The sequence below is a fragment of the Coturnix japonica genome, chromosome 5 (assembly GCF_001577835.2).
Source record: "Coturnix japonica isolate 7356 chromosome 5, Coturnix japonica 2.1, whole genome shotgun sequence".
NCBI classification, from domain to species: Eukaryota; Metazoa; Chordata; class Aves; order Galliformes; family Phasianidae; genus Coturnix; species Coturnix japonica.
Window position 1 is genome coordinate 16,708,951 of NC_029520.1, and position 27,771 is coordinate 16,736,721.

At 41.2% G+C, this 27,771-nt stretch overlaps 1 long non-coding RNA gene across 12 annotated transcripts in view; it reads left to right on the forward strand.

Moving 5' to 3' along the window:
- Positions 1 to 27,771, forward strand: part of LOC107314699 — a 49,332-nt gene that overhangs the window by 6,659 nt on the left and 14,902 nt on the right. For 5 of the 12 annotated variants that reach the window (XR_004307285.1, XR_004307284.1, XR_004307279.1 and 2 more), the window contains 4 exons: positions 5 to 4,347; positions 7,431 to 7,721; positions 8,786 to 9,494; positions 12,446 to 27,747. This is a non-coding gene — a long non-coding RNA (uncharacterized LOC107314699). The remainder of the gene's footprint in view (positions 1 to 4; positions 4,348 to 7,430; positions 7,722 to 8,785; positions 9,495 to 12,445; positions 27,748 to 27,771) is intronic. The other 7 variants (XR_004307277.1, XR_004307281.1, XR_004307276.1 and 4 more) reach the window with 7 other exon arrangements.

Consider the following 27,771-nt stretch of genomic DNA (forward strand, 5'->3'; position numbering starts at 1 on the left):
CCAGTCCTCTCCCCTTTCTAAGAGGTTCCAGATCAATTCATCAACAAGTACACAAATGAAAAATGGAAATTCCTGTCTGGAGCGTGCACTGATTTTGAAATATATCACTCTGAAAGAGATAAGGAATTAACAGGTGATTGAAAGGTCTGAAGCACAACAGGAATCATGAAGGGAACAGAGCAGAGTTTATCATAATGTTGATGAGCCAAGTGACTCAGAAACTTGTATGAGTGTTTCTGTGTAAGACAGTGAACCTAACAACTACAACAGCAGCACCAGTGCAACTGGGAAGGTATGTATGGTTGGTCCAAGGAAGGAAAATGAACAATAGCATCCTTTGCTCTGTTCTTCACTGTAGAGCAGTAGTGCTGCTTTGTTATAACAGCCATGAAACTGATCTGAGATAATGCAGATCTGAAGTCTATTGTTTAATATGGGATAAGCCATTAGTCTGTGCTTTGTGTTGGTATTATGAAGATAATGATTAAGGATGTCCCTTTGCTGTAGAAAATGTTAGAAGCATAAAGCAGTAAGTCTTCCATCTTAGTCCTCGTACATACCACCTAAAGCAGCCTAGTTAAGTTTGGTGTTTTTATTTTAACCAGGATTATCATAATGAATTCTTGTTCTTTAAAGTGACCGATGGGATGTTTGAATGCTGAGGACCAGCAGCACAACACGAGACTCTTGCAATATTAAATATTTAATATCATGTTTATTTCTTTAATTAATTTTGCAGTAGCATTATTGATGCTGTAAATTTCTACCTAGGATCTCTATAGAAAGACATAAGGCTGCCAGGAGGGGAAGGCTGGCAAAATATCTTTGTGCTCTCATCATAGGCTGGAGAAGAATTTCAAAGTTCTTCCTCACAGAGTGTGGATTTTAGTGGCTTTTAGTATCTGTGATAACTTCTGTTAATTGTGGGCAAGGTTTGAGTATGCCCAGATGCCTTCTGTGAGAAATGTATCATTTAAGACAAAGTGATTGGAAAGAGGAAACAATCATATTAGCATATCGTTTACAGGTTCAACTACAACAGAATAGCCTTGAGCTGCTATCCCTATAGTGGAAATACACCCATAAAGGATAAAAACTACATAAGAACAGGCTCTGTTTATCCCCATTTCTTCCCCTGATGTGCAGTTTATCAAGCAAAGATAATAGCTTTCATCCTAGGGGATTTTTGACTGAGGATAAGCATGTGGACACATCAGAAAAGGACTGATCTGATCCTTCCTAGTCTTCTACAATCTCAGCCTTACTAAGTTTCAGCTTTAATTCTTTGCTTTTTCAAATTTTTCCTTCCTAGTCTCCTGTGAAGATGCTTATATGATTTCATGTTTGTTAACGTATTTTCTCAACCTGTAGATTCACATTAATTCCTGCAAGGTTGACTTCTCACCACCCTCCCTTCTCTCTCACCCAGTCTCAGATTTTCAGAGTAATTAATAAATGCTAATTTATTGTATGCTAATACATACCATTCATTACATGCCATGCAGCTTTTCTAGGCAAATATGTAGATCCTGTTCACAGAATTCATTCTATCTATAAATCACAGAACACTGTGCTCGATTAGGACTTGGAAATCCTGATTTCTTTGTCATCTTTGAGCAGGAAATTCTGAGATCCAGGGACAGAGTCAAAGAAGGTGTTTGTTGCAATGTGTGTCATTTCGTGCCTCAACCTTCTTGTCAGATTATAGCCATGAAAGGCATCTGGGTAATGTAGTGAGAAGCATACTCATCAGTGGTCTAAAAGAGGAGCATGAAGATAGGCACGTATTCAGCCAGGGGGACAGAGGACAAAGCAAGAGTTGACACTGCAGGTAGCTAAGCTGTCTCCTTACTGCTGTTAACACTTGCAGAGTCTTTGCTTCATCAGGTCCCATCAGCTGGGGCTGTACCATTTTTAGGCTTATCTGTCTGCGAGCAAAACCTTTCTGCTCCGTTGTTAGCCAAGGGGAGAAAATTGAACAGTCATACTGATTGATTTAAAGTGACAAAACACGGGTTTCTATGTTTATAAATCTGTGGTTGAGAATGTTGGTCTTAACCTTTACTTGAAATGTTGTTCTGAGCAACAAGAAAAACACCTTTCCTGAAATTATACATGAAGTATGTAAATATATGTATTACTCAGCTCTTGGCAGCCAGATGGCGCCAGATGGACTGTCAGAATCATCTGCAGCATGGAAATGAGCCTCTTTCTGTTCTCCAAATAAAGGCGAGTTGGATGGATACCACTGCCAAGACAGTGGGACAAATGAAGCAGTAAGGATGCTGTGGCTGTGGCATCAAATATATAGAACCTGTGTGCAGTATAAATGCATCCACAGCAAAGCTTTGGTACAGGGAATGATTTTCCTCCTGTCAGAAATACTGACTGCATTTTTATGACTATTTCAGCAGATTGTCCTTTGCAAACATATACCTGACAAATATTTAGAAACTTGGTTATTTTTCTTTATTGTGCACAGGACATCATTATCATTGTTCCATACAGCTCTAACAACTGACAGAATGTTTTGTTTGCAAGCAGTAAACTTTGATTCCATGATCTTTGTTGTGATTATGGCTTATTCAAATGTGGTCTTAGGAAAGAATAGCACAGAGTGTTTCCTCTTTTGCCTTCAAAGCTTAAAATCTGCCTGGAAATAAATCTCAAGGACCTTGAGAATTGGGGAGCATTGTGCAATTGCTATTTCTCAGAGCTCCCTCCTTTTCTGCTGAGCTGAACACCTGATGGAAATCAGCCAGGTTCTTGTTTAAGAAACAGAACTGAATTGCCTCAATCAAAACACATGGAAGATTTTTCATGTCCTTCAAGTTTTTCATGAAATATGGGATTATTACATTAAAAAACAAAATAAAAATCATAAAGTATTCCAAGGGGCCCAACTCTGGACCACCTTGCATACACAGGAAAAATGGCAGGGTCTATTTGCAGCTGCAGCTTTCAATTGTTTTCTTTTTGGATTCTCCTGTTACTGAAGCCTTTAGCTGCACACAGTGTAACTATGAAGAATGAGCATATTGAAAGCGTCAAGGTACCTTTTAAGGCAAAGGCATTGTGTAAAGTCATACGTTTCTGAGATGGTGCTGAGGTGGCAGAGAAAGAGGTGATGGAGAAAACCAGTGACTGTTTTACAAGCAAACACTGCAAGAGAAGACAATAGATCTGTTAATGCGGAATCTCAGAAAATAACTGTCTCAGCTTTGGACAGTCTTTACCTCAGCATTGTTGGTAGGGCTTCATATTAATCATTTTATAGCAGGCTGGTCACTGGTAGACATGTTGGGCTGCAAACTCTCTAATTCAGATTTTCTTCTTTAGAAACTGTTTTGTGCTTGGACTAAAACCAGGACCAAAGAAATAGCAAATCCTTTCACTACCAGTGTTTGCAGACTCAGAAATGTCTCAACATGGGCTGGCCATGAAAGAGGACTGACTAGCATTCTCTTCTCGTGTCAGTTATATAAGCTTAGTAGAATATGGCAAATGAAATGTCTTTCTCTGGAAAATATTGTGGAGGAGGAGAGAAGATAATTTAAAAGGGAATACTTAAAAACATTTTGTTTTGCAGCCAAGAAAGAAAATACGTCAGCCAAAGCCTAAGTTAGTTAGAAAACACTGCTGAACTATGTTCTGAGACTTACAGTGTGGGTACCTCTTGCGCTTGTTTTTCCTTTATGGACAGGGATCCCAGAGAACCTGTGCCTCCTGATATTTGTAGCTCTTTTTCCCAGGGTCAGAGTGTATCACAAAAGACAGTGTAGTCCGTGTGTCTGGCCTGGTGAGTCATTTCAGAAGTAAAATTTCCAAACTGAAGTAATATATGTCAGTTCTCGCCTAAAGTGTTGCAATTTTCCATTTTTATCTAAACTTCCTATGGATTAAGGTAAGTGTTTCTGTGCAGCTCTGTAGCATACTGCAGAAAGAGCTCCTTTTTGGAATAAATGCAAGCATTTAAATGTTTCAACCTTTAAAGTGATAAAGGGAAGTAGCTGGCAAAGTAAGAGGCTGTTAAAGAAAGACTGCAGCCACGAATCAAGTAACCATGCAGGTTATCCTTCTTGTTGTTGGTATAGATGTATACATATGCACACAGACTCACACAACTTGAAATCCATGGATTCCATTGCTAAACTGATTTTTCTGTGTGTGGAGTCTTTTGAACAGGTGTCTCAGCCTCAAGAGTTAGATGTTAGGAAAGAAGCTGTCACCATCACCAGGAACTCCTCAGCCCAGGATGGATGTTGCCCAGTGCAAGGCTATGTCATGGAAAGAAGGAAAAAGAAGTTAGCAATCTCTGAGTCCTAGGCAACAAATATACAGTTCAAGGTCAGATCAAGATTATTTGTATGTTTTTATGCAGCCAGATTAAAAGCAAAATAAGCTTTGAATAAAAAGCTGAGTACTGTTGATTGACCAAGGAAATAGCATCATCTAGCAAGATATATATTTTTTGTCATGCTGTTCAAGGCGAGATCCACTTTTCAGCCCTCAAAGACAGCCTGATACTTACATACAGTAGTAACACAGCAAGAACACTCATTATCTTGAAAAGTCACACCTATGGATTTGACTGTCAGACTTCAAGCATTCATGTTTGGTATTTCACACTGCCTAAGTTTGATTGCCTTTCCCTGAATTAGACCAGAAATGAATTAAACAAGTGTCTGATTGTGTTGTATCCATCGGATAGCAACCATATGATCAATGCTTAGTACAGCTTGGATAACACATGGGAGTGTTCTTATTAGCCACAGCATTTTAACAAGACTTTTGTTTTTCCTTTTCTGCTAATATTTTTGCTCTTGTATTCTTTCCACTGTCTCAGTCAACATGTTGCACTTCCATGCTAATTAAGTTACAATCAATCATGCTATCCAAAAATATCCCCTTTGAAATACCAACATTACTCGTGGTAAATGATGAAAGCAGTTTTTACACCAAATTACTGTTACCTGAAATTTTTGCTTTTCTAAATAGAATGGAGGTTTAACCTTGCTTAAGGGCTGGACTATGAGAGGCTTGGCCACCCTGTTGAACTTCTTTTTTTAATGGGAAGTTCTGCTAAAGCCAGTGGGAGCAAAATAATTAAGATACTTCTCCCCAGAATGTATGATTACAGCACGATATAGACCATAATCTGGTGGAAAGCACTATAATGGCAAATTATGTCTTTTCTTCATGTTACATTCAAAGAAATTCTACTTCCTTCTGGACCTTAGTGGAAGACATGAAAGTGGACTACTGGAGATGTGAAGTCTAGATTTAATTAAAGGACTCCCTTAACCCCTGAGTTTATCTTGTTCTCCAGGTGTCTGTGAGCTGACAATGCCTCTTGGTTTATGTCAGTCCAATAGCAATTAAAAAAATCAGTGGCCAAGTTGTATCAGTATTAGGGGTAATTAGAGTTGTGTAATTGCAACGTTTGTCTTTCCAAGTACCTGAAGGATACAGCATGAAACAATGCGAGTTCAACCATACAGTGCCTGGATTTCCCAGCATACCTTTGACCACTTGTTGCAAAGGATCCCATCTTTAACTGTTTAATGTCCCGTTTTTCTAAGCATATATGCTTTGACAAGATCTGTGCATTTACGGCCAAAGTCTGAAGCAGTGTGGCAAACTTCATCTTGATTCAGTGTAAGAACTGCATTGTATTTGCAGTTTAATTGATGAAGGCCTTAATGCTGCTGTCTGTAAGTGTCATTACAAGTGCCTGAAAGTGTGATTCACTTAAAGTGTGTAACTATTAAGATAAGAATGTAAGAAGGAATTCTTACCAGGAGCAGCCGTGTATATGCAAAAATCAAACAGATCAATGTGATAGAGATGCTCTAACGTGGAGATACCTGTAACACTTGATATTCACGTACAGTTTGCCAAAGGACAAAGAAAATATTTTTAAGTGAAATTTCTAACATTGCTATGCTGCTTTTATCAGTTGCCCATCACCTTTTTTAGAAGTTGCAGGGTTTGTGTTCTTTTTCTCCCTTAAGACTGGATTTGTAGTAGGAAAATTTGTGTCTAACTCTGGACTGATTTAAATCACAAACTCTGAAGGACTGTGGTGCTTCAGAGATGCTGAACTGGGCAAATTTTAGTTCCTTATATAGAATTCTTACTCTATTTGACTGTATAACTAAAGTTAAGCAAAAGTTTGTCAGAGGCCACCAATTAATGGCTTTAACTATCACTGTAATCTGTAAAACTGTAAAAAGTGGTCCTCTGTTGGTGCACATAATTTAGGGGGGAAAATAATTCTTGAAACATGAAGCTAATACAATAACAACAAAAAGGAAAGAAAAAAGAAAGAGAATTCTATGCTCAGAGAGCCTTGGGGTTGAATAGTTACTCAGAAGGGAATGCATTCTGGTTCCTTGACATCAAAAGAGAACAGAAAAACAGCTTAAAGCCTGAAGCCATGATTCTTCTCCTATTTGAAGACTTACATTATTTCTCATTAAGCCTAGGAAAATATGTTCTGACCACATGCACCATGTTCCTTATGACCCTTTATGCTCAGAAGAGTATTCTGTAAAAGCCATTAGTATTGATGTTGGCACAGCATGCTGCACTAGTTGGCTTGGACTAGGAGGATGGTCTTAGTTGTTTTTGTTTATTTCTTAATGCATTTTTTTTCTGAGACTGTCAAAGCAGAGCAGGAATTTTAACTATTCATTTGGTTTGAAACACAGATAATTTTTAATATCCAATCTTTCACTCTTCTTATATATTGTGGATACCTAACTAAGCAGCTATGAGGTAAGTAAGCTACGAAGTAAACTAATGACCAAAAAGCAAGGTCTGTATTTTCAAAAGTTGCTATTAATTTGAGTACTATAATCTTTGACACATAAATTTGGAGAACATTAACAGAATCTTGAAAGCCAGCCCATGAATTCATTTGTCCAAGCAGTCCAACCAGTGCCAAACCACTTGACTCAAGACGATAGGAGGGATTTATTACAAAATAACAGGCATTCAGCTCTCAAAACCATACAGGACAGTTTAGAGGTAACATGTTTACACACATTCATCTGTCAGTTAGGAAGAGACAAAAGCAATGCATAGAATTTTAATGCCCAGATACCTTTCCCAAGCACTTACGGAGAATGAGTGGTGGTCAGTGCTCACAGAAGATGCTCTTTCCAGTCTGAATTCAGCTGGGCCCTTTGCAAGCACTGTGAGGACTTTACACTTAATCGGCCTGCCTCAGAACAGGGTTTATGTGTATATGTTCATTTTAGAAACTGCATTGTCTCAGTGGACAGAATTTGCTGTGTTTACCGAAGTTGCTTTTATCCTAAAACCTTGCAGATTTGAAATCTTGAAATAAGAACAGTTCTATCTTCACATATACAAACATAGAGCTGCCAATAAAGTAGTATGTCACAGTCCTCTTTCTGTCACAGAGCCTGCAGAAGTCCTGAAGGTCCTCTACATGGTGGATTTTTCCAGCTCCAGTATTTCCTTAGCCTGGCAGGAACCAAACAAGGAAGATGTGTCATCATGATGCATGCTAGAATGTATAAGTGAAGGACACCAAGGACTGGACAAAGTGCACCAAGATCCCTATCTCTAGTACCACTTAACACCGCAGGAAGTTTGCAGAACAGGCAAACTGCAAGTGAAGATAGTGTGGGAAAAGCAATGGAGTTTGGAAGCAATGGAACAGGAAGGAATTCTAGAAATACCACCTTCAGGTAAGACTTGCAATAACCATCCAATTGGAATTGTCATCTCCTACCGGCCCTTTCTTCTTCTTAAATATACATAATTTTTAAAGGGTTATCAAATTCATCTTGCACAAAGGAATGTTTAGTATCTGAGCTCTACTTCTAGCTGTATTTTCAGAGATGCTGGGAGAAGATGGAGGCCAGCACAAGCTGTGCAGTTCTTTATTCAAACTGAAAGTATTCTTCCATCCTTCCAGCTAGTACTGAGCTGTTCCCTTAATGGGGATCTTAGGTGTAATTGCAGTTGTTACTTCTACCACTTACCTCCCTCAAGTATTTGATTACACAAGTCATGGTTGAAATATTCTCTGATTTCTATCAAGGAGCTCTAGTCTGAGTATGGGTTAGGTGGGTAAGTATTATAGCAAATAAACTATCATAATTGAAATGCTTGTTTTAAATACAGAGGTAATGAGACAATTACAGTTCTTTGAGGTGGCTGGTTTGAATGAGATGAGCAATCAGGTGCCAGAGTTAAAATAGTAATATCAGAGGCCATGCTTCAAAGACACTAATTAAGTCTTGAGAAATCAAGTATTATGACATGCTAAGAAAACTGTGCTGGTACAGAATGGCAATATGCAGTACTGTAACAAAAAATAAAAGTCGTACTAGAAACAGACATAGAAAATTGTTTGTGGCAAAGAGAATGGACATCATCTAATAAGACATTAGAGCTGCCTCTTCTTTTTCTTTGTTTTAATTCACTTTTTACTTGAACAATTCTTAAATGTTTCTGTGTTCTATCTTTCTCACCTGAAACTGGTGTGAACAGGTGCTCATCACTAAGCTGTTGATTGCTGAGGCATTATTGTTTTTTTTTCATGTGATATGGGTATTAGGATGTTGGCATCGTTCCTCTTAACCAACTACAACCCTAGTTGTAGAAAAATTTCTTCCTCCAGTCTCCATCATTCACTTCTTCAGGCCTGATTCAACAGACTGAAGAATGACTTCTTCTGATACAGCTTCTCATTATTTTAATCTTATAATTTCTCTTTCTGTCTTGTTTTTCTTCTATCCTCTCATAGGTTTGACCTGACTGTGAGGCTGAAGAGCCACATGGTGGTTTGTGCTGGAACAGCACAGTGCATTCACACATCTTTGTCAATACAAACTAGCTTGCTCCTTAGAGAACTTTTCATTACTATGATCTGCTGGGGGCGAGGAGGTTAAGGATCTTTGCATTGTATTTTGTACATCATCTTTTCAGAGTGCTTTTTAAGATTAGCAGCTGTATTATTTCATCAGAAAGGAATTACATACAGCAAACTGCTAATCAGGTTCCTCAAGCTAGAAGAAATCAAGGAGAAAGTACTTTAACTAAACACATGAGGACTCTGGAAGGGAGAAGCTGAAGTGAAAAAATTTTGTCTCATAACAGAGGGAAGGCTCCAAACAGGAGAAATCAATACTTAAATGTGCGAATTAATTCTTAGATCTCCTCTGATCAACCACTAATCTCAGCTGGCTTGAGAAAGTCCCAGAAACTGTGACACTAAAATATAATTACAGCTGAAATGAAGAAGAGAACTAGCAGACGCATTATGATATCCTGAAACATGATATCAGTACTGCCACATAGTTCACACAGCCACAGAAAAATCCACAGCAATAAGTACGCCGTCACAGGCCTGCTTCCAGGGAGGAAATACTTGTTCTGAGTCACTGCCTGCAATGACACTGGGGACATTGACCCTTTGGATTCAGAGAAGCCATGGTACACCTCCAAAGAGAAAGGTGAGCATAAAAATTCATGTTAGTGCTGAGGAAAAGAGGTGCTTTTGTACACAAGACTGCAGACTAAGGTCAGGCTTCCTCTTTGGCTTTGAGCATGTCACTAAAATGTTCTGCACCTCAGCTCCCCACCTAGGCAATGAGCACAGGAATTCCTTTTTTGCTGTTCCGTCTATTTGATAGCAGTTTTCTCAACTTCAGGCTTCCTTCAACAATATGCACATGTAATGTAGTAGGTTCTGCAGATATTGATTAAAATTTAAGATAGTAGGCTGATAGTTTATCATGTCTTGATGAAACAGACTACTGGCTTTACAAATCATTGTCTTGTAGCCTGTTTCCTATCCAACTGGGATATGTTTCCTAAATGAGAAGGATTCATTCAGGAAAACCAATCTGTCATGTTTAGGAGATTGCCTGACATGAAACAGTAGAAGTCCCTGGAAGTCCATTAGGTGTGCTTTTAGCACACTCATGGGTACTGTGTCAGGTAAATGTGTTTTTGTCTGTTCAGTTGTTCTCTGCTCAGGCCGTATCAGTAATAAAGTTGTCTCATTAGTAGTATTCCCAGACAAAACTGAACAGACCCCAGTTCATGGAATCAAAACAGTAAATGATCTTTCTGCCTGGGCTGGAGGAAAACAGAGTATGTATTTACTTGGATTTGTGAGATCCAAGTTCAGTTTTTCAGTTTGGACTATTACTACATATATTTTGTTTATTATTAAAACAGAAATATCAGACAAGGAAACTATATGTAACCAGGCTATACATATATTTCTTCAGAAGTTATCCACATGTTTTTAGTAGTCTTCTAATTCCATCAAGAACAGTGGGAATTACATTAAAGTAATAGAATACGTAATACACTAGAATAAGTGACTGGGTGTCAGATTGCTTGTTTTTATTTAGTTATCAGCCTTTCTTGATCAATGTAACTAAGCCATAGACATGTTTCTTCTGTTATATGTGCTCCTGAGAAGCAACATATCCAGTTTGGTGGTTGCAGTCATTTTCTTGTGTAGAGGTGCTGTAGGCCTGGGTCTTGTTCAAGGCCTGAAAACAAGCAACTTCTGTGCACGTAAACAAGCATACAGGGTAGTAAATGGAGGTTGTGTCATAGGGTACATTTCCTTGGTACAACCTGCTTGTCTTCAGGCAGGACAGAAGGACACAAGCAGATGTGAACTGATTTCCTATTCTTCATTATAAATGGCAAGCTACTGGGTTTATTTGCAGAAGCTTGAGACATGGTAGAAAAGCTCTGAAGAATAAGGAAAGAAATAGAGCTGTTTCTGAAGAATGGCATCTACTAGGAGAATTTTGCCCTACAGTGCTGTATTTAGAATCCAGGGAACTTACCCGATGGGACCTCATTCTAATGCAAAAGAAGATAATAAAGACTTCAGAAAATGTGCTTAGATACAGGCTGAAAATAGAAGGTTTACAATGGACACTAGAAATTAAATTGCATATGCAGTTCCCCATGATTCCCTAGAGCATTCTGTTGACTATTAATGCCTCAGAGCAATATCCCTTCCTTTCCAAGATCACCTGGTTTGGTTTATAATTGGGTGTAATTTAATCATGCATTTCTAAAGCAACATGGGAGCCAATATCCCAAAGCACTTTACAATTTAATGGCATTAACAAGAGAAAGCATCAGTATATCCCTATGGAGAAAAAACCTGATACCTTATTTACAGACTGAGGAGCACAAAAATTAATTGCTTGTCTACAATTGCATATCGGGTTAATGGGAGATTATGGTTTCTGGGTCTTCTTTCTCTTGTTTTTCATTTTGTATCTGTTTACATGGGGATTAAGTAGACTGGTCTGATGCTGAAGGTAATGCAGTGTATTGTTCATTCTTCCTCCCTGAGAGGGGAAAGAAAGCCCAGGGCATGTACTGTCATCCCCAGGCTCTTTGGATTTGTACTTACGCAGGAGAAGACTCCCTGTCCTGATGGTGCTGGCTATATGTGTGTGTATGTTTGCATATCTGTGTGCAACAGACAGTGCAGTATAAGGCAGTTCACAGCATCATTTCCTTGGCACAGTGTTTTGACCTCAAGATGAAGGAGTGTCCCAGCAAGGACCAGCATTGTGCTCCTCACCAACAAACCATAGCATGAGTCACAGCAATGACTGCATCATGAACTGTGGTTTCACTAACAACCCCCACCCAGGAGTGACCCCATACAAGGGCAATATTAGTATCACATGCAAGTTCAAGTTGTGGCTTAGCTGTGTCAACAGGTGGCATCTGCCTGCTTACGATCCTAACAACCTACAGATGACCATAAGTAAGTCAGATCTACAGCTGCTGTGCTTCAGATTACGTAACTAGCAGTAGAATTTTATATGTCTGAGTATAGTTTATACTGTACTATTTTTCAAGGAAAATGTTCTTAATTGTGACTGGCAGTGTGGATCACACTTCTCTGGATCATTTTGGGTCTTGTGCCTGCCCATAAAGGGAGCAATTGCCCAGTTCTGCAGATGAAGGTCCAAGGACCACAGCGTTTCTGCAAACGTATCTTCAGATCCACAAAGCAGCCTTTCTCTGGCACTGTCTTCCTCTGAAATCATTAAGATTTGCCTTCAGTTGTTTGAAAACAGTATTAGATCCCTTAATGGCATATTTGGGCTTGCTGTCTCATAAACATCCCCAGGTGACTCAAAAGCAAATAAGGCCTTTTCTCAGTCCCTAACTAGGCCTACCCTACACATTTCCAAGCAGTCCAAACTCTAACAACAGTTTTTTGCTTTTTTCACAAATACTAAAGACTGCACTGGTTAAATCTTCTCTTCCTCCGTGAAATGCCAGGATTTTGCCAACATTTGCCAACAGCAGTTAAAATTTCCAAGAGGCAAAATGTTAGGTAAATAAATAAGCTAAAAAATCAGATGCTGATATCCTCCCTTCTCTTCTCTGCTTTTCTCCATGCCAGAAATTCCCACCCACTGAGCTTTGAATCAGGTTGCAACACAGCAGTAGTATTCCAGTTAGCTCAGACTGGTCACATGCAACTCAGCATTTACAGGTATGTCGGGTGATGTTTTACTAATAGTAATGCACAAGCCACACATCGTTTCCCCATGTCATGATATTCAAACTTGCAGCTGGCAGACTGGTCTTAATACAGCCATGCTTGGAAACTGCTGTGTCCTCTGAGTTTCAGCAGCTTTTATTATGCTCACTCAACTTATGATTAACCAGGGATCAAGGTTAAATATTGGAGAGCAAGAAATCTCCATCCTTTTGTCTGACATGAAACTCTTTTCCCCATTTTTCCTTCTAGAGAAAGGGCCCTTGTGCCTCTGGATCTGTTGTTATTCTTTACAGGGAATAAGAGAGAGACACTGCCAGACACAGCTTGAAATGAAATTGATACAGCACCAATAATGATGAACTATATTTGGAAAGGTCTTTTAGGGTTATTTTTGTCTGTGATCGCTGCTTCTGGACTGCCTGCTGGCAACTGCTGAGGCCCTGCTCTGAAAGGTTCAGTCTCTGCCAGTGGGGAAGTAGCTCAGTGTGGGTCAGTGGAGGGAAAGGATGTGTGGATGTTGTGTCTCCTGCTCTGATTTTCAAGTACTCATTTGTCTTTTTGTGTAGGATAGATATGACACTTCTTTCACTGAGGCCAGCCACTACCCACCTAAAACACCAAAAGCAGTGCTTTGCTCTTTTTTAGGATGCTCTGGTATTACTGGGTCTTGTGCTTCCCAGGTTCACTGATGCACTCCTCCCTGAAGCCACAGCTTCAAGCCACATCCAACAGCTGGAGGACAGTTTCCTAGTTCCCAAAAACAGCGAAATCTCTCTCTGGTCTGGCATCACTATCAGCGAAGCTGAACAAGGAGAACTTTGGCAGTGCTGTTCACTAGTGCTTAGGAAAGACAGGCAGACTGGGGGGGCAAAAGCAGCTTTCTATACCTTTGGAGATCTGTTTGCTGGAAAGGACGAACCTTCTGCCTTCTTACACAAACCTTGTTGTGGTAAAAACTGTTACAATAGGAACACTCCTCTTCAAAGCTATGCAAAGCAACCTGTTTGTAAGCAGTGGTAGCTAAAGGAACAAGGCTTGCAAAAGCACTGTGTGGGTGAGGTACTAATTTATATTTGGATGTTTTAATGGCCCCTTGAGTGGGGAGTGGGGAAGATGATATATCAGATGCTGTAATATCTTATTTCCAGAGCATCCTGAGACTCCTCCTTGACTTACCTAGGCAGACCCTTGGGAGACCTGTTAGGGGCTTTTGCAGCTGAGTGAGGTGGGGAAAGCAGATATCAGAATAAAACATACTGAAAAACTGTATTCAGAACATGAGGATTTCACTTAGAATTTAACTTAATTGCTGGTTTATTTTAGAACTGCAGAACTATATTCTTACTGATTTGTGCTTTGGAAGAGTGGTAGTTATTGCCTGGGGCTGGCTGCTGTCGGCTGGAGGACAGCATTACCTGCTGTGGTTAATCTAGCTGTGAAGGCACTTGGTTAGACTAGGAGCTCCTTCAGACCTCAAGTACATTCTTAGGGATGTCAGTGGCCTTTATGTAGTGACAGGTGGCCCAAAAGGGAAGGGAGTAAGGAATGATTTAAGAGATGTCCAAATGAGTTCCAGACACCTGTGCTGGAATCTCTGCTGATGATTTCTCTGCTGATTCCACAGGAGCTAAACCTCTGTTAGTCTTCTCTCTTATGTAGACTTTTCCATCTCTCTTCATTCTTCTGTTCAGCCGTATTTTCAGCTTTAGCTGAAATAGTGCATTGCTCCTCCCCTGTGACACAGAGCAGCAGCTTCTTACAGCTCTGAAGGGATGAATCTCGTTTTCTGTGGCACAGCGCTAAAGTCACAATGCCTATTAGACAAAGTGATTTTTTCAGAACAGTGTTGAACTGAACAAAGAGAAATAAGAATGAAAATGAGATTTCCCAGAACTTAAAGTATCACTTCCTATGAAAGTTGTAATCAGTTGTTTTTGAAAGATGTTACCAGTTGTTAAGGAAAGCTTTTAAACAGCTTTATGAAGCCACATAGCTAATGCTTTGTGAGGCTTCCACTCAAAACGTGGGGTTGGTTTTGGTGATTGCAGCACTTCTCACTTTCTCTTTTCTTAAGAAATACATGATAAAACCCTCTTGGATACAGTGACAGAAAGTTTGCAGAAGTCTCAGTATGGGATGTAATTAGTAGAACCTACTCTGCTCGGTCCAACATACAGAACAGTGTTGCTGTGGCTGCATCATTTGGTTTTGCTTGTGTGGCTCAAAATGCAAGTGTGTATTAAAACCTTGAAATTCCAAAAAGTAAATACAATCTGCAGCTTTGCAAATGAGGGAGTCACCATGTGAAAGAGCTGGTTGCATAAGGCAAACCCAAGATCCAGAATGGTCCACTAACCACACGGTTGGTGGGCAACACTAAGGAATTAGAACATGTCTGAGCCACTGAAGGATTGACATAGTCAGATAAATTTATACATATGTTACTGTTGGTTCTTTTATTTTAGAGTGATTTTTTTTTTTCCTGGAGCTTTTCTGGTATAAAAGCACAATGTGGCCAGCCACACACACATGCTTAGTCCAAGAATATTTTGCCATCTTTGTTCCACCTGGAACAAGGAAGGAAGTGTGCTGGTACAGGATGCTCCTCCCATGGAGCTTGTAAGTTTTTTAATCGAATTATAAGAGACAAAAACATAGGAAAGAAACACCTGGTTTTCCTTTGGAATGCTTTGAAACTTGGTAGTGGTTCTGCCTAGTACTGATTCATTTTCAGATCAGGAATCACTGCACTCAAAAGGGGAGAGTGGAAGGATCTATGTTAAGCCTGCAAGCAGATCCATTTAATGGACTGGGAGCACTTGCTCTGCATTTCTACGCTATAGATCCTTGAAACCTGTTCCACTGGTGACAGATGGTCTGGTTCAGGATTAATGAAACCAAATATCTGTGCCACTGCATCAAACACAGCTGAGGAAACTGGCATCAGATCCTCAATCAGAAAAAGATGTCCGTGCTAACCTATTTCTCCCCTGGAAATTTTTACTTAAGAGAGGAGAAAAATGAGAATTGTCATTTGTGTGGGACTTCTGGGTAACCTCAGTGAGCAACCTTCTCAGATAATCATTTGCATCAAGCTGCCTTCTCCCTGGAAGTGTGGACAAATGACTGTTGTAAGTGGGACTGACTGTTGCAGCAAGGAGCCAGTGTCCTTCAGGGCTCTGCACCCTGGGACACTTGGGATGTGTTGTAACACCAGCCAGTTGCCATCAGCACAATGGTGCTTAGTTCATTTGTGCTGTATGTGCTCTGTGGGGTGCCTGTGGGTGTATTTCAGGGGTTCTCCAGATGGGAATACTATATCAGGCTGCAACAGCGCCTTTCTGCTTCAGTGCAGCTCTGGGTAGCTCCAGGGCAGAGCCACACCACTGAGGGACATAAGTGGCACAGCATTGCCTGCTACAGAGCTTCAGTAGGCTGCTGTCACAGAAACAGAAAATGAGCAAAGAGATGCTACATCTGCACAATAAATATACCCAGTAAATTAATATTTTTAATTGTTGTTACACACAGAAGAAATGAGAAAAAAAAAAAATACATTCCAAACAAAGAATTAAAACAGTAAAATCAGCATAAAAATATGTTAAGAAAAGATCCCAGTTCAAGTAGCCGTACTGCCTGTGGTGACCTTTACAATCATGGTAAAGGAAGTAAGTGCTGGAGACTTTCACACATGGCAAAATGCTGACTCCCTGGGGAGAGCAGCTGCTTCGGTCACATCTTTCTGCACACTGTCTGGAACACATGGGAGAGGGGCCAGGGTGAGAGGCTTACATGGTACGAAACATGGACTTAGTATTCAGGATAAAGTATTCAGTTCCTGTTTTAGTTTTTTGTTTGTTTGTTGTTGTTCTGTTGGTGGTGGTTGATTGGGTTTGTTTCTTTGTTTTCAGATTTATTAAAAATAGCTCCTGCTGGCCTGGCCCTGCCCATGTAGTAGGTGTGGAGCAAGATGTCCCTTCTGGACTGGGAACAAGATTTGGTCCAGCATGAGCCTACATGAGTGATGTCTAAGTCCATGTATCTATACTGACTTGGTGTTCCCATGCAGTGGGCTGGATTTGATTTCTTGATTTTTGGCTGCCAGGAAAAGATTTGTTCTATTTTCTGATGTAGTCTGTCCCCAAATGGGACCAATCATTGTTCCCACTGCAGTCATGGCAGCTCGGTCCCTGCATCCCTCTCGCATGAGACTGACTGTGGGAGTCTGCAGCGGGCCTTGTGCTTCAGCCTTCCTTTTGAGCCTCATACCACTCCAGTAGCTCATCCTACAGCAGCATAGTGTCACCACAAAAAACAGTACAAGCCACAGAAATTTTGGCATTCCTGCCAACTGGCCACCTTTTATAATTTGTGATCTATCTAGAGTTGTATAGTTTTATTTTTTACAATAAAAGCAAAAATAAAATAACATTAAGAAAATTTCCTCCAAACTAAGAAAACTAAAATTTATCATACATTGTAAAGAAACAATGAAAATTTGCATTGTGTTTGCTTCTGAGTTCATATTAAGATAAGATTTTACTGCAGCTGCTTCAAAATTATGGTCCATTTCGCATGTAGACAGTTCACATTCCTTGGTAACTTCTCACTTTCATTTGTTATACAGCAGCTAGTGCTACCAGATCCAAGTCGTTTCTAGCTGTAGTCCAGATCTGAATCGAGTGAACTGTGGCATTTTTATAGTCACTGAGTACATGGTGATGGTTTAGAGCTGTATTTCTAGATGTATTTTTGTTCTGGGCCCTCGGATTGATGGTACAACTACTTCCTTCACCATAGAACCTGCAACTACTTAGTTTCAGGTTAAAAGGAAATAATTAAAGAAGGATGTATCGACCTTATTGATTCTATCGAGGCCTTCCCTCTCTGCTGATATTAAAGCCAGTAAACTTAGAATTAAACATCCCGTTTTAAGTTGTCTCCTGAAACCTAGCTGACCTTCAGCAGGATGAATGGTGAACAGAATGACTTTGTTTTCTGTTCCAATGTTTTCAACAGCCATCGCAGTCTGTAAGAGCACTGTGTTTTGGCTGGATTCGGTTCATTCTAACTAACAGATCAGAATGAGACTAGACTGCAAAATTTGGATGCACGGTTCACATCTAAGAATTTGGTTGAGGCTTTTAGATAAACTAAGAACTGTTTGCAAAATGGAGATTAGTGTTCAGACTTTTAAGCTAAAACCTCCACAGAGTTCAAGTGTAGCTGAGCCTATCCTGTTAGACAGTATGAATAAATATGTTTCTTTTGCTTTCAGTCTAATGCAAATCAAAAAGGCAGTAACACATTCCATGCTTCTGCAGATGCCTAGAAGTATTTTTATCACTACAGTACATTAACATTTGAGACATACATATAGCACTTTACATCTTCTGAGTGCTGTGTAAGCATTAATCCTTACAGCATCTTTGTGAGGTAGGTAAGTGCTAATACCACTGTTTTCAGAATGGGATGAGAACAGACACACAGGTCCTGGTCCTGGTTGTCATAACCTGGCAGAGCGCTGACCCTCCTACACTTGTGCCTACTTACATCAGATGAGGATCTGGCTGCAAAAAAATAAACGTGACTTCCCCAAGGCCGCAAAAGGAACAAGTATGGATAAAAGGCAGGAGAAGTACCTGGGCAGAACATGATTATGCTGCTGAGTAAAAGAGTTCATCTGTATACAGAACCCAAGCAGTGAGAACAAGGCACCTGCCACTAAGCTTTGCATTTGCTTTTTGCATTGATCTGCTTCTTCCAGATCAGCTCCCAACATTAGCACTGCAGCAAGATGAAAACTTAGAGGTGTCAGTGTCAAACTATGGCACAAGAAAACTTAGAAGAATCACTAAATAGAATCTGCAATTTGTCTTGGGAGTTCTAAATACATGTGTAGAAATATATCTATTATCTGCATGATAACAGCATGCATGTTTTGGCAGTCATTTAAAAGCCATGTTAAAGTAATTCTTAAAACAATTGACTGATTATTGCCTTACAGTTGCCTCGGTATGAAGGAGTAAGAAGCCAACTATGAAGTGTGAATATGTTCGCAGAAGAAGAGTAAAGCTGTTCATATCCTCTGGCTTTGTTCTTCTCAACCTGCCATTTCTATGTTAGCTTTATCCTGTTGACATCAGCCCAATACATTGCTAGCATTTAAAAACCCTTTCCAATAGGAATGCTTCTCCAGCTTCAGTGGGAGTTCTGTATGAGCATGGACAAGGAGAATCTACCACCAGGAAGAGAAGTTCAGCTAAAATATATTTTCTATATATCCAATTAAAGACCTAAGGATAAGTATGAACTAATACAAGAGAACAAGAGTAGTTGTACTGTGTGCATAGCCTCAAGTGACCTTAGATGGGAAGTGCAGAGGGACCTTTGAGTACAGTATTGTGAAAGAAATGCTGCTGAATTTAACAGGCGCTGGAGCTGGTAGTATTGGTGCCACCAGGCATGCTGCACCACTGGGATGCTTCATTCCCTCTGCAGTGTCCCTGGGCTGAAGAGTGTTCCTCAAACACTGCACTCCTGATAAGAATGGCTCATTGCCATTTTACAATGCAAAGAGACTATAAGAAGATACACAAATGACTGGCATTGTCAAAGACAATCATGTTCTCCCCTCTTTTTGTTTGCTCCCTTTCATAATGAAGACTGCCCTTGCTTGGGTTGAGAGAAGAGTTTTAATCCCAAGAAAAGGTATTTAGCAGAATGCAAGCAATTGCTTAGTGTTTCTCAGGGTTTATGAAACTCTGAAAACTGTGTCAAATAAGTGTCTTCACCAGCTGGTCCCTTCCAAGCAGGAAAAACACCCTCCAGGAAAATGGTCAGATTCAAGTAATAAGGATGAAAAGTAGAGAATGCAAAGCAGGAGAGAGATTTTGGAGATTAAGAGCTCTTACTGGCAACCACTGAGCCAGGCAGGACTCTTCTGGACTCTGTAAGCTGAGGGCTCTGCCTCATGTTCCTGGGCAAGCCAATGCTGTTGCTTCACTGGCTGCAGCCCAGCCAGCTGCTGACGATAAAGGGACAACAGCCCACTTGGGTGACATGTGTTTCTGCTGTCCTAATTAAAGCCACCCACAGACCTCTGTATCCAGAAACTGCACTTCTGACAGCCAGAAGAAGAGAGAACAGGTCTCCAATTTACACTTAAAAGATCCTTTTCTGCAAGTGTACAGGGCCTGAAAGTAGAGGATGGTGAAGAACGCCAAGAAGAAAAAGCATGCAGAAATGCAAATCAGCTGTCTTCAGTAAACTGAAGATTGCTCATTTCTAAACAGAAAGAAAGATAATGGTTCAGATTGAAATTCTAACTTTTAAATCAAAGAATCACAAAATGGCTGAGGTTGGAAGAGACCTCTTGAGGTCATCTGGGAAGCTCAGAGTGCAGGGAGTTTCTCTGAAGAACTGCCAGAATAAAGATTGAGTGTACTGAGCTGACCCAGACTGAAACATGCTCTTATGTTCTGGGAGAATGGTGGGGTTCATCCCAAATGCTTACATTTCCTCTTAGCTGGGTCAGTCTTTTACAGAAAGAGATTTGCAAACAGTTAAGCTTAGTAACAGCAGCTGACATCTGCAAAGAACTACACTGCAGGGTTCAAGCTGCGGCCAGGAGATAAGCAATGCTGATGAATGAAGATGTTTTATGGCTCTAAATTCCCTTAGCAGTTTACTCCAGGCAGACCCCAGCGCACTGGTGAATGAATACTGACAGTATTACACAACAGCATTAAAAGGAAGAGATTAAACCAGACTGTGCTACTTACAATGCTTTCCCTCTCTACAACGCAGCTGACCTTTCTGATCTCTCTGAAAAGCAGTAGATGATTCCATGGGGTCAGGATGGTTAACCTAATTTTTGTAATACTGGTTGCATTGGTGTTGATGCACCAACTGTGGAGAGGCAATGCCTGTTCTATGACTAGTCCCAACACAGAAGGCTGGAAAGGAACAGGAGAGTGACTTAACACCTCTCAACACCAACAGAAAAACTAAGGATGTTTCCTTAGCTGACTCCTGACCCCAGCTGCCCTCATTGGAAAGAGGAATTCCTGCTATGCTGATGGTGCCAGGGACACAGTGCCAAGCTTTCTCCTGGAATGGTCTGGGCATGCAAGGTATGGTGACCGTGGTGGCTTTCAACCCTGGCGAGGACAATCTGGAAGGCTGCCCCTCCTGTTCACTCTGTCATACAAAAACGTGCAAGGGTTTATTAGGAACTGCATGGATTTGGGTCAGGTGCAGTCTATTTTGGTCATCCCTTTTTGGACACAGGATGAAGATGTTCAGGAACCCTTAGCAACTTCCTTTGCACCTGGATGAGCTTGTTGTGTCTTCAAAACAACTAGGAGAGCATCTTCACCCATAGTAACAACCTTAGAATGGACAGAGGGAAAGAGCACATTCAAGAGAGATTCAAATAGAAATGTAGCTTGCTGTCAGATGTCCTAAATAAGAGGAGAAAATACACGCATGATCACAAATCAGTCTGGTATTAAAAAACAAATAACAAATAAAAAAACAACAGGGCAACCTCTTTATCATCTTTTAAGAGAGTGAAGTCAGAAGTAATCTTGCTTCAGCAGATGGGCAGAAAAACCAACTAAAGAATTTGGGTCAGAATTAAATAGGCATTCCCACATTCTCGCTGCATCCATGTGAGTTCAAGAAGGAAGCGGCAGGCACTTTGAACACAGAGAACTGAGCTTTTCAGGATGCTCTGCTAAAAAGGGGTTTCCAAACACAAGTGATGCAGAGCTGAACATCTGCCACCATCTGGCAAAACACAACAACAATCTACAGTCAAAATCAGGGCCCCAACTAACCAGTTCAGGCATGGGAAATGCTCACACACCCAGAAGAGGTGCTGCAAGCAGCAGGACAGTAAAGTTTCATAAGTATATGGAATGTTATTTGTTAGAATACTGAGAAAGAAAGGTGTAAATGTTAGATTCCTATCTGCCGTACTAGAGACGAATAGGACAAACATTAGTAGCATACACCCTCCAACTCCTGCTGCAGAAACCAAAGATCTTCGTGTGCCCATGCTGTCACTGGTGGCTGCTGACACTGTGTAATTGTACACATGTAGCAGAGGAGAGTGCACTGACCCGTTTACCTGGATGACCCTGAAATCCCACCAAGCTACCATTTCTGCTACACATGGCAATGCTGACAGGTGTCCACAGACCTGCTCTAGAGCTTTTATCAGCAGCCATCAAAGCATGCAGCACTTCATCTCTGTGTACCTCAAGCTGGTTTCTCTGCTCAGTGTTCGGTTCTCATTCAGATTCTGCTAGGGGCTGCCCAACGTGCTGCTATCAACTTCAAAGTTCAGTCCTCATCTGAATGTAATGTTTTTACTATAGCTATAGGCTTCCTTTCAGCAGAGACTCAAATTGCTCCAGTTTGTGTACTGCGTTTGTAATGCACAAGAACAGGCTAAGTTAAACACCGGTTAAATTCATTTCTACCTATGGCTTTAGCAGAGGTCTGTGCCCGTCTGCCTACTATGGAAAGCAAATCTCCTAACACAGTGTGTGGCCAAACTTGTCCATTGGGCCTCCTATTCCCAGACATTCAGCATCAGTTTCAAGACTAACAAATAAAGTGCAGTAGTACAGAACTTCCAAGGTGGAAAAATTGAATGAGTAGCTACTGCAGGGACAATCTTAAGCTTTCTGACGTGGACTCCACACTGAAGTAAGCTATATTCAGAGAAAGCCATTGAAAATAAAGCCCCAAAGGTAATGCTTCAAAGAAGCAAAATCAACATCACCAATATGCCTAGAGAAATGGAGATCTCTCTCAGGGGTGAATGCAGCTACAGCACCTGAGATATAACCCACACTGTTCGCAGACTGTCGGCACTCCACCTAGCTCCTCTTTTTGAAGTCCTCTTCATCTCTGCTCTCTACAGCTGACAGTGCAATAAGCATTTGAGCTGCATAGTAAGTAGCCATGATGATAACACGCGAGTAGGGTACAGGAAAGCAGAACTTGTTAACTGCGATGGTCAGATCCGACACCATGAAAAGCATTGCTCCAATGCAGGCCGAGAGCTTGGTCCATGTCCAGAGGTCATTGCACAGCTGCATGCCAGCGACCGCTCGCCAGCCCATGAAGCCAATCAAGGCGATGTAGACAGCTACCAGGTAGGTGAATGGGCCCGAGAGGTAGGAGTACAGGAAGGCATAACAGGAACTGGAAATGAGGCCCATCATCAAGCCGGCTTTCAGGTCCAAAGGCTTCATGCCAAAGGCTGAGGAGTACAGGATGTGTGTGATGGCAAACATCAGCAGACCTGGAAAGAGGCATTGACAGTGACTGGCAGCCAGTAGCAAAAGAAAACATGGATACAATGGATTTGAAACATACAGAAGTTACTCCAGGTATAGATGTCCTTGTGTTACAACCCCCATTTGATTTAATCAGGCACCATACTGAGCACTTGAAATTATTTTAATATAAAAAAATATGCATGGGAGATTGACTTTAGCACCAGGTTCCTGCCCTAAGAAAGAGCCTTGGTACTTCTACACCTGCAGCTGAGTGCGACTCTGTTGTGATGTGCACCTGTTGCCGAGAGGCCTGGTGAGCCAAGCTGCTGCAGAAAGAACAAAGACTGTTTCTCAGATAACTCCTCCTCTGCTCTGGACAGAAAGCTGGGGGCAAGGCAGAGCAAAGATAATCACCTCTAATTATCTATCATCTGAACCATTTCACTCCCAGGTCAATTGGAACAGGAATGTTGGAATCAGAGCCATGTCAGAACAAAATGTGATAAGATTGTGATCCTTCTGAATCTAGATAGAAAATCTAATCATATTTAGCCCCAAACCCAAAAGAACTCAGGGACTGCATCTGGCTTTTACTCCGTCTCTGCACATAGCTAGGAGAAACCTAAGCTGGAAGAAGCAGCTGACATATTTCAGGGACTATACCAATATGATCTGCCAACAATGTTACAGCTATTTGCAAGCTTCATATGAACCTTAGCTGGAATCAATCAGTGAAAATAAAATGCTAGCTTCCATTTGAAGTGCAACACGCCTGAGGAATCCCATATAGAAGGTACTGTCGTTGTGTTAATCACTTGCCACTAACCCATTTGGCAAAAAATGTCATCATGTTTTGGTACAGCTGCTGACTACTACTTGCACATGGTAGGCCCTAAACCCATGTAAGAAATGGGGAAAATGATCTGGGAAGATAAGTCCTCCAGCAGGACACCTGTTTGTGTTTTAAAGCCCAGTGCTGTGGTACAAAGGTAACTGCTAGGTCCTGCTGCTGGCAGACATCTCCTCATTCCGATACTCCCTGAGGCAGCTAAAAGGAGAAGCATCTCCCAGCCTTTGGGATCAGCATCCACTCAGCCATTGTGGGATGACAGGGGAACCCACGGGAGGGAGAGGGATAGTGAGATTTAGTCTGCAAGGGGAGGAAATGGACAGTGGGAAGGAGAAGGAATTGCAAAGCAGGGCAACAAGAAGTTGATATTTCACAGTTTTCATGTGTGTAGCACTGAGAGATAAGGGATTTAGGATGAGAAGTGTTTATAGTGCAGGAAAGGTTAGAGCCATGGAGTGGTCAGGAAGGGAAGGTTATTTTGTTCTAGCTATGAGGAATGATTTCTCTTTCAGTGGCATTGTGTGGAAAGTGCTGGAATGGGGAACTGAAGAATGAGTTGTCCTTCGTGTAGGCAGCCAGCAGCAAGGCAGAAGAGAGAAGAACAAGATACAGCAGCCAAACAGAAACCCAGAAAGGCAGGAGGAGTTCTGTGATACATGGTGAGGTCATGAGAGTCAGCTCTGAGTTTTTCTCATTCAGCACCCACAAATAAAGCCAAGAAAAAGAGAAACCTGTGAAAGATGCACAGAGAGCATGGTGCAGTTTTCTTGCATTTCTCAGCCTTTGGCTCAGCCCTCCAATCACACCAGGCAAATCAGCCTTTTCTATCTGTCTGCTTACTTCCACTCTCTGCCTTATTCTGGGCCAGATGGAATCAGGGAGCCCAGGTTTTCTTCCCACTTCCCCTGCCCTGGAGTTGCTGCTCAGGCTGGCAGTAAGTCCTTTCTGTAAGATCCCATCTTCTTTACTAAATGCATAATTTTTCTGATCTCCCATTATCAAAGGACACAAGTGTTAACACTGTAAAGTATTTTCCACATGCAGGAAGACACTAGTCAGAAAATAGCTTGCTTTTAGTAGACAAAAATGAAGTGTGAAGTGTGCCAGGGGTAGGTTCCCAGGCTCTCACCTCCCTGTAAAATAATGAACAAATGTCTTTTTATAAAATCGTTGTCTCAAAAGCTATTCAACTTAACTCTGATCTCAACCTTTTTTTCTGCCTGAAAGCCATAGAAATTGAAGAGAAAGTACATTACTCTCTAGTAATTCCTTTCATTCCCCTGAAATTTGAAATTCCCACAAGGGACGATGTCAAAAGTTTGGATGTTGTCAGTTGTCAACAACAGCAGCTTGCTGTGCTTAGGAGAAAATACGTTCTGCAGGAAAAGTGACAGGATAAGTGGGGTGGTGCACTTTATTTGCTGACAGCTGAAATGCAAATGTTAACACTTCACTACAGAAGGCAGTAGCTCAGATTAGTACAGAGTGAGGCAGACAAGAGAAAGCCAAGGATCCAGGCTGAGATTCTCAAAATGCTCCAAGAGAGCTAAACAAGCATTCTCCTTAAATCAAGAAGAAAAATTAGTCAAACCCCACAAACTGGGGTAAAAATTCCTGCTGATTTGCAGATTAAAACACTTGAACTCAACACTGAATTGCTGTGACAGGTTGACCTTCTTCTATCATTAAATCAAATAAGTGACTCAGAGATATCCCAACTACGTGGGAATGGGGAACTTATGCACAGTCCATGTACAAAAACGGTCACAGTGAGAATCAGGTCTTGAATGTTTTCCAAGCCACAGCTCAAGAAGCAATGACAGGAGGCAAAACAGAAGCATGGGCAGCTGGACCAGGCTAACTTGTGCAGAGCCATGCATTCCTGTTAAGAGGAGGCCTGTCAGTGGGAGTGCCAACACTCAGCACATAGTGAATGGCAACCCAAGAGATAGTTGGACCTTCTAAGAAACATGCCCTGAATTCAGCCAAACAGATCCAGCCCCCGAGGCCTAATATACCTCACCAAAATCTTAGGAGTTTTTACAGGAACTTTTAATGAGCTTTGGATAAACCCTTGGGAAGCAGGATTAAAACCAGAATCAAAGTATTTGGCTTTTCATATCTAGCATTTCACATACTTTCCTCTCATAAAGAAAGCAGAGGTTGTTGGAATTCCAGAATAAAACTAAATACTGATTTCATACAAGGAGTAAAAAATAAGCCTTTGACTTTCATAGAAGTCAGAAAAGTTCCCCCATCTCATCATGTTTTCCAATGGGACAGTCACAGCAGCCAGCTAATGGTGGGTGTTAAATGAGATCCCTTTGCTGGTGAAGTTGACTTCACAAACGCCACCAATGCAGTGAAGTGAAGGACTTAACTGCTGCTGATTTCTTATGACAATCCAAGGCCATGGCAAGTGTTGCTGCAGGCGGCCTCAACGTGGCTTTAAATCATTAATCTAAACCATTATGTTCTAGTCTGCAAAACAGTGAAATAAAATAAGCTTGTTTTGCTTTGAGAGATGTAGATCTTTCTGTAGAGATGACAGGGTGTCATGGTAAGGTTTGCCCTTGATTCCCTATAATTTACAAGTCTTGCAAAACCAGTTCCTATGTTTTTACAACAGGCTGCATGATTCATGCTGATGAACCTGAAAGTAGGACAAGATTCCTGATGATTTGCTTTCTGACATCCATTTAAACACCTCCCCCTGGCTGCGGACTTGTCTTCTGCAACTTAAAGATCGTCTCTACCTTCTCTCCACTAAGGGCCTTTGCCTCGTGTGTCTTACTTCTGCATCCTTGTAGAGAAGGGCTGACAGATCTCCCTGAGGAGAGGCAGGAGGTAGATACTTCCTGCAGCTTCATGGGAGATGCTGAGTGCTGTGAGTTTCCTCCTCTTCCCAGGACATTCTACCCATGCCACTTTCCCAACTGCAGCCAGATGAGACACTACAAGCATGTGCCAATTAACCAAACCTGTCTTAATGACCTCTCTGACTTCAGAACACTTCAAGAGAACTTCAAGAGTCTCATCAATGATGTGACTCCTCTAACTGCAATGGATCTTAGTCTAGGGATGACTATCTCACACTACCAGGCACTTAAGCTGTACATGAGTAAAAAAAAACAAAAACAAAAAACATGTGGCAAGCAACTCACTACTAAATAAACAGTGTAACAGCTGGGCACTGTGGCAACCCTTCAGAACTCACACCATACTCACCATGAATGAAGTAGCCTTGCTCTTGCCAGATGAGAAAGGCATCTCCCACTGCTGAGAATATCAGTCCTGCTAGGATGCGGCTGGCACTGCGGTGTGCCACTAAAAAGTTAATTCCATGAGCCAGAAGGAAAACCCACAGGCAGAAGATGGGCAAACATTTGATGAGGGCACTGAACCAGGAAGGGCTGGATGTTGGCAACCAGAGGACAAAATAGACACAAGTCGCTTTAAAGAAGGGCACCAGTTTGGGGCCTTCACTCTTCACCTAAAGAAACAAACATTGAAAAAAGAGAAATTAACAGGACCATCAGAAGCATCAATGGACTAATCTGTAAAACAGAACTGTTTCCTTCACTCTGAAAGCTTTTCCTTCTTGTAGACAGTCAGCTATCAGCATTTCTACCTCAGAAAAAAAGGCTGCTTGAACTTAATCATCATCTTCAACTTAGACCTTGGTAAACATCTTCTGAGCTTCTTGGCTGCCAGAATGGAGATAAGGGAAATTTTAGATACTTTTTATCAATTCTGTTTAAAAACTTTTAGTCAAACCCCATTAGTGGTCTTGTGTTTAGACTAACCCCTTTAATACACATCTTTTCCTGTAGCTGAGAATATCCTGCACTCCCCAGGAGTGCCACAGCAGCAAGCAAGCCAATAAAAGCAGTCTTCCCTCCAAGGTTGGTGTATCCTCTTGTTTAGCCAGCTGCAGATCACCTTGGGGATACAAACTCTCTTCTAACCCATTCTCTCTCCCGCCCTGTAGGCTCATGCCTGGAGCTTGCTACCACCACATGACTTCAAAACCCATCGCATCAGCCTCCAAGGTGAGGATATCATTTCCTTAGCTG